This window comes from Lactuca virosa, chromosome 1, assembly GCF_052849685.1.
Source record: "Lactuca virosa cultivar CGN04683 chromosome 1, Lactuca_virosa_CGN04683_v6, whole genome shotgun sequence".
Taxonomy (NCBI): domain Eukaryota; kingdom Viridiplantae; phylum Streptophyta; class Magnoliopsida; order Asterales; family Asteraceae; genus Lactuca; species Lactuca virosa.
This window is the reverse complement of record NC_136426.1, coordinates 49,753,943-49,761,130: the sequence shown is the minus strand read 5'-3', so window position 1 is coordinate 49,761,130 and position 7,188 is coordinate 49,753,943.

Genomic DNA, 7,188 nt, shown 5'->3' with positions numbered 1-7,188 from the left:
CTGCACACCCTGTTCATGAGATCCATGAACGCTGCCGGTGCATTGGTGAGTCCAAAAGGCATCACCACAAACTCGTAATGACCATAACGAGTCCTGAACGCCGTCTTCTGGATATCCTCATCTCGTACCCTCATCTGATGATATCCAGACCTCAAATCTATCTTGGAGAACCAAGACGCTCCCTGCAATTGATCGAACAGATCATCGATCCTTGGTAAGGGGTAACGATTCTTGACCGTCAACTTGTTCAACTCCCGGTAATCAATGCACATCCGGTGTGAACCATCCTTTTTCTTGACAAAAAGGATCGGCGCTCCCCACGGCGAGCTACTCGGTCGAATAAACCCCTTCCCCAGCAGCTCCTGAAGCTGCGAGGATAACTCCTGCATCTCTGGCGGCGCAAGGCGATAAGGCGCCTTGGCGATAGGCGCTGCCCTCAGAACCAAATCGATGCGGAACTCCACCTGCCTCTCGGGAGGCACACCCGGCAACTCCTCGGGAAAAACATTCGAGAACTCACGTACTATCGGAACATCATCAACCGAACTCGACCTCTCTGCGGCCACTCGTGTATCCATCACATAAGCTACAAACCCGCTGCAGCCCTGTTGTAAACTCTGTCTCGCTCTGGCAGCCGAACAAAATGCTGACCCACATCGGTTACCCTCGCCATATACAGTCAACACTCCCCCACTAGGGTCTCGTATCGTCACTGTCTGCCGCTCGCAGGCTATAACCGCCCCAAATCGGCTCAACCAATCCATACACACTATAACGCAAACGTCCCCCATCGCAATCGGGACCAGATCTATCGGGAACTCAACACCGAAGATCTCGAGCACACATCCTCGAATCACATCAGTAGCATATACCGCTCGCTCGTCAGCTATAGAAACTCGTAGAGGTCGACTCAACACCTCTCGTCGGGTACTGATGTGCTGGCTAAACGCTAATGACACGAAGGATCGACTCGCACCCGAGTCAAATAACACCAAAGCAGGTACAGAACTCACAAGAAAAGTACCTATGCATACCACAGAATAAGCACAATATCTCAAACTTAGTATAAATAAATAAAAGAATACATACCAGCCACGACATCGGGCGCTGCGCGGACCTCCTCCGCTGTCAACTGAAAGGCTCTCCCACGAGCCTTCGGTGCCTCAGCCTTTGCTGGCCGGACCTCGGTAGCTCTAGCAGCAGGTGCAGATCCCTGCGCTGATCCATGTAGTAGCTGCGGGCACTCGGCCTTCCGATGGCCTGTCTGGTTGCAATGAAAGCAAACCGAAAATCCCTTGGGGCAATCCCTCGCGATATGCCCCTCCTTCCCACACTTGTACCACACACCCGCTCTGCATACCCTATCATGGCTCTTGCCGCACTTCCCGCAAGTGCGACCCTTCGGACCTCCAGATCTCGAATCAGCTGGCTTTGCCCGCTTGGCTACCGGCTGAGACTGCACCGGCCGCCTATCCCTCCTCTGAGACTCGGCCTCCTCCCTGGCCTGAGTCTCTAGCTCAATCTCCCTCTTCCGAGCATTCGCCTGGAGCTCGGCAAATGTCCGGTATGTCGAGTTTGCCACGAACTCACGAATGTCCCTCCTCAGTATGCTCAGATATCAGCTCATACGTGCCTGCTCGGTAGACACGTGCTCAGGGCAAAACAACGCCCTCTCATGAAACATCCGTGTAATCACAGTCACGGACTCCGTCCCCTGCTTGAGGGACAAGAACTCCTACGCCAACCGTTCCCTCTCCACCGGGGGAACATACTTGTCACACCCCCAAACCAGAACGGCGGAAACGTTCGGGGGCGGAGGACTTTAGGTAAGTATCACAACACATGCAATATAGTAATCAAAGTACAAACAACCATTGCATTAATAAGTATAAGTTTTACATAAGTGTTTAAACATTACATATTCAAACACTAAAGTAGGTACAGTAGAAGACAAGAGTCGCGGTACGGTACTAGGTAGTCTTCTCAAAAGCTTCAGGAGTGTACCTGTCTACTGGATTCCTGAGAATACAAGTTATTTGGAAAGAGTAGATCAGCATTTAAGCTGGTGAGTTCATAAGTATTTTAGTTCTGTTAAGTATACCCTAAGTTCTTTGAATAAGTTCACTGGTTTCTCCAGGAAATCCTATATTTCCTGAGGTGCTAGATTGATAACCTCAATAGTTTCCCTCTGTAATTTCTTAGTTTATACTGATTATACATAACACCATATCGAATGGACAGTCAACTGGGTGTATCTGCCCTAAGCCCACAACCAAACAAGGAACAGGAAGTAAGGCAGAAGTCACACACTTCACTGTCAATCGAGCATTACTTATGTATAACTATGATGTAATAACTAAGGAATTATAGAATTAACCACTAAAGGTCTTTTATGTTATACTAGTTTACAGAGATTGAATGACTAAGTTCCATTTGATAAGTGGTTTAATTCTATAAACCGTTCTCTTTGTATTACTGTTTTGTATTTGTATTCCTATCTGAAAACTTGTATTTGAGAGTGTGCCTGGCTCCACCAGGTGTTAATGAAAACTGTATTAAACCATTGTATTTTGTATTCTATAAACTGGTACTTTGAAGGTGTACTTTCGTTTATTTATTTATACACTAACGTATTGTTAATATCTTCTTAATGAGTAGTTATTATAACCATACTATGACGGATGGCCTGAAACAAACGCTTTGTGGGCGTTTAAACTGGTGATAACAATTGTCACTCATCGGCGTGTATGCCGGACTGTAGCTAGCAACCTGAGTGCAGGGTTGTCAATCCCGATATAGATCTACACACACTTGTTTCGATCCCCGGCTGGAGATTCTGGTTATAATGTCAGGACTTTCCTATGTTGTCTAAAATGAATTAAACAACCTGAATATAGAGTCTCATAAAAAGCATATTAAACGTTACATGTATATTAGTTTTGAAAACCCAATCATTCTGAAATAATGATTGACAGTATATTCTTGAATCAAAACCCTAGTTTCTTGTAAAACAGTGTATTCTAGTATACTTACATCATGAATTATTACCTCGTGTTTGCTAACTCAGGTACTCTGTATAGTACCATTGTTAATGCAAACCCGGAATTGTGTATTATTACCTCGTGTTTGCTAACTCTGGTACTCTGTATAGTACCATTGCTAATGCAAACTCGGCAGGATGTATTATTACCTCGTGTTTGCTAACTCGGGCACTCTGTATAGTACCTTTGCTAATGCAAACCCGGCATAACCACGTGTTTGCTAACCCTGGTACTCTGTATAGTACCTTTGTTAATGCAAACCATGTATGATGTATCTTTACTTCTTTAATATGTTGTTTGTATATTAAAGGTATTATACATATCTTGGTATAGTTGAATGAATATTGGTAATTTCCTTGGGAAGTATACAGTCGTGGATCATACTTGTATATTTAGTTTTAAATCATAAATTATACCTATTATAATTTATATATTCTATCTGATTAGCATGAATTCTTATGGAATATCACATTTGCTCAGCCTGATACAAACGTAATGATACTAAAAGGAGTAGCCTTTTAGACTCATATATGTATAATATATATATAATTAAGAAGGAAACGACCTTCGGACAAATAACACAACCCTAATTCCACATCCAAACGAGGAAAAGGATATAGGATAATTCATTAGTCCTAAGCCCTTCAAATCTTATTTATATATTTATACATATATAAACATGATTTTGGCATTTATACTTTGAAATAGCTTATAAAACATTTTTCAAAGAATTTTAACGGAGTTTTTACATGACTTTAAAGATTTAACATGGCTTCACGTTATTTTGAAAGTATTTGATAACTCTTAAAAGCATACGGAAACATTTGTGTGATTATTATCACATACAGTTATTAACACAATTTAATATTGTGTTAAACTTGTATTCCTAAAAAGCATATAAAAACCATTGAAAAGGTAAATTATAGGGGTATGAACTCACTTTGATAAGCGGTGATTCGGGCAGCGTTTCGTTTCCCGTAAAGAGTTTATTTAACGAGAAACCGGCTCAAACCGGGCAGAGTTTCGACAGGAGAGAGGATGACTTCTCGAGAATTCCGGGGTTCCGGGGCTTGCTTCGGGCTTTAGACACGATACCGGGGCCTTGGGGGGTCGTGAGAAAGTCGAGGGGGCGAAATGGTGCAAAATGGGGAATTTAGGGGTGAAAAATCCTCTCTAGCCGAGAAGTCTTGCACCCTTTATATAGGGGTGCGAGGGTGCGGTCCGAGATGGTGAGTCAGCAGCCACCTGGCGAGGGTGAGGAGTCAGCAGGACACGCGTCGGACATGCGGAGTGTACACGTGCGAGGCTCGGACCCGGTGGCGAGGCGGTGGCTTCGGTTCGGACAGCTGGAGGCTTCGGACTGGACCAGACTTCGGTCCAATGGGAGAAGGCCACGCATGCGAAGGGTCATCCGAGGAGTGTCTCATGCGAGTGCTGTCCGAAGCGTATTGGACCTCGGCTGCGGTCCACTCAGAAGGTGACACGTGAACTGCGGTCCAACCAGAGGATGACACGTGGAGGTTCGCACGTGATGATGACGTGTCCGAAGAGTGACATGCGAAATTTCTCGGTTATCCACAATTTCTCAATTTTTGTGCCAAAAACTTGCGAAATTCATAACTTTCGTATACAAGCTCCGTTTTTGACGTTCTTTATATGCATGCGTAGGTAAAATCATACCCTACGACTTTCATTTAGACTTCGTCGGCTGGTTTTGACTTTATTTTTAATATTATTATTTTAAACAGACCGGGACGGGAATCCGTTAAAAATTCATAACTTCTTCATCCGACGTCCGTTTTCGTCTGTCTTTTTACCGTTGTGCTACTTTTGACGAGACCTTCGATTCTCGTTTAATTTGCGTCGGCTAAATATCGATCGATTTATATTTCGAATTTTTAGCTGTCTACTGCTAAACCGAAACTTCGAAAAATCATAACTTTCTCATACGAAGTCGGATTTTCACGTTCTTTTTATGAACGTTCTCGGTTTAACATATTCTATAAGTTTTATTTAGATTGTTAAGGCTAAAAAGTTTTTTATCGAAAATTCGCTTTTTACAATGAACAGTGTTTTGCCGGTTTTATCGCGGATTTTCGATTGGTCATAACTTCTTCGTTATAACTCGGATTTCAGTGTTCTTTATGTTTTTGGAAACCTTGTTACAAACTCTACCACTTGGTCCATCCCAATTACGATTATTGATTAATTTATTTTTGACCAAACTTTGACTGGTGTCACAATACTCATCTCGGAACATGGTGGTGAACCTCTCCCAGGTCACCGCTGTAATCTCTGCAGGAGTGAAGTCTGCCGTAACAAACTTCCACCAGTCCTTCGCTCCCAAGCGAAGCTGGTTCAGCGCGAACCGTACTCTTAGATGCTCCGGACAAGAACAGGTGTAGAAGCATCCCTCAATGTCAGAGATCCACCTCATCGCGGCTATCGGATCCTGAGTCCCATCAAACTTTGGTGGCTTCGTGTTGCTGAACTCTCGGTATAGCAACGAGTCACCCCCCTGTGGCCTGGATGCGGCGACGGCTGCGGTGGCTGCGGCAACAGCAGCCACGGTAAGAGAAGCATACCGCTCGTCAAACGTCTCAATCAAAGTGGTCTTGATAGACCCAAACATCTCAGGAATCTCAGCTCGAATGGTTGCGGCCACCTCCTCGTGAATCAACCTACAGATCTCCTCGTCGCTGGTACCACTGGTACCACTGCCTCCTGGGTGGTGGCGCGTCTCAACCATGATGTCTCTGAAATACAACACAAAAGAAGTCAGAGACTCGCTCGAGTATACTCGCACTCGATACTCAACCCTACTTGTTCTTTAGTCCCCTAAGGATTCTTACTTGGACTGCTCACCGATCCGGTGTTTCCAGTAGTACGGGCCCTTATACTACCTTCCACAACGCATCGGTATTCACCCCAAGTCCTCCTCCTAGGATCCCAGATCACAAGTACTCTATATCTCACTAAACTCAGGCTACTCTCCAGTAGACCACTCATAGGCTCCTCGCTGCTACCTACTCACTCACGAAGTATCTCATAGTAGCAGTAACTCCTAGGCTAAGGCATCACAAATCAGGCCTACTCTAGTCCTAACTATGAATACCTAGCCTACTCTATCATGCATAGCATATCACATAATATCTCATAACACATAATGTAAGGGTATTTTGGGAAATCACCGTTCGGGCGCTGGCTGCTTGTACACACTGCTTCGTTCTGCGTTTCTCAAAAATCTTTTTCTTTTTTTAGAAAATTGTTTCTTTTATGCAAAATTTCTCAAATCCTCAGTTTGAGTTCAGATACGCCAAAAGGTGCATTCGAATCCCTCAAACCAAGACTCTGAAACCAACTTGTAACAACGTAAATTTTAAAACAATTTTTCATTTTTCATACATGATAAAACTCATATAATATTCTCAAGATCTCATGTGTCAAATGTTATCATAATAAAACATATCCCAGAATCTCAAAACATAATCCTCTGCCAGTGTGTACAAATCATGTCGGCGCCTTCCCGCGATCCTCGCTGGTACCTGAAACACATATCACATAACACGGTAAGCATAAACGCTTAGTGAGTTCCCCCAAAATACCTCATACAACACATAAGCCACTCGAGGCTATAACTCGATATGACCCTCCGGTCAATGTGTCTCAGCGGGACCCTCCAGTCCCGTAGCTCGTTGGACCCTCCAGTCCGGTCTAGCTCGTTGGACCCTCCGGTCCGGTCTGAATCGTTGGACCCTCCGGTCCGGTCTATATAACATATATCATACATATAACACAATGCACATAAACTAAATAAACATAACACATAAGACCCTCTGGTCTGCACATAGATACCACTCTAGGTAATGTATAGTGAGAAGACTCACCTCGGGTAATCTCGGAAAGTCTCGAACTCGAATATCGGATCTAGCCTCCGCCTAATCACATAAAGTAATTATCTATAATTAATACGGCTCTCAAAGGCTAAACTAATCCCTCCCTATATTCTCTCAGAAGGGGAAAAGACCATTTTACCAATGGTCCAAAGTCCAAATGTTGACCAAACCCTAAAAGTCAACCCCAGTCAACGATCCAACTTTGACCAGACTCGTCGAGTGCACTCGGGTGACTCGGCGAGTCCATACTT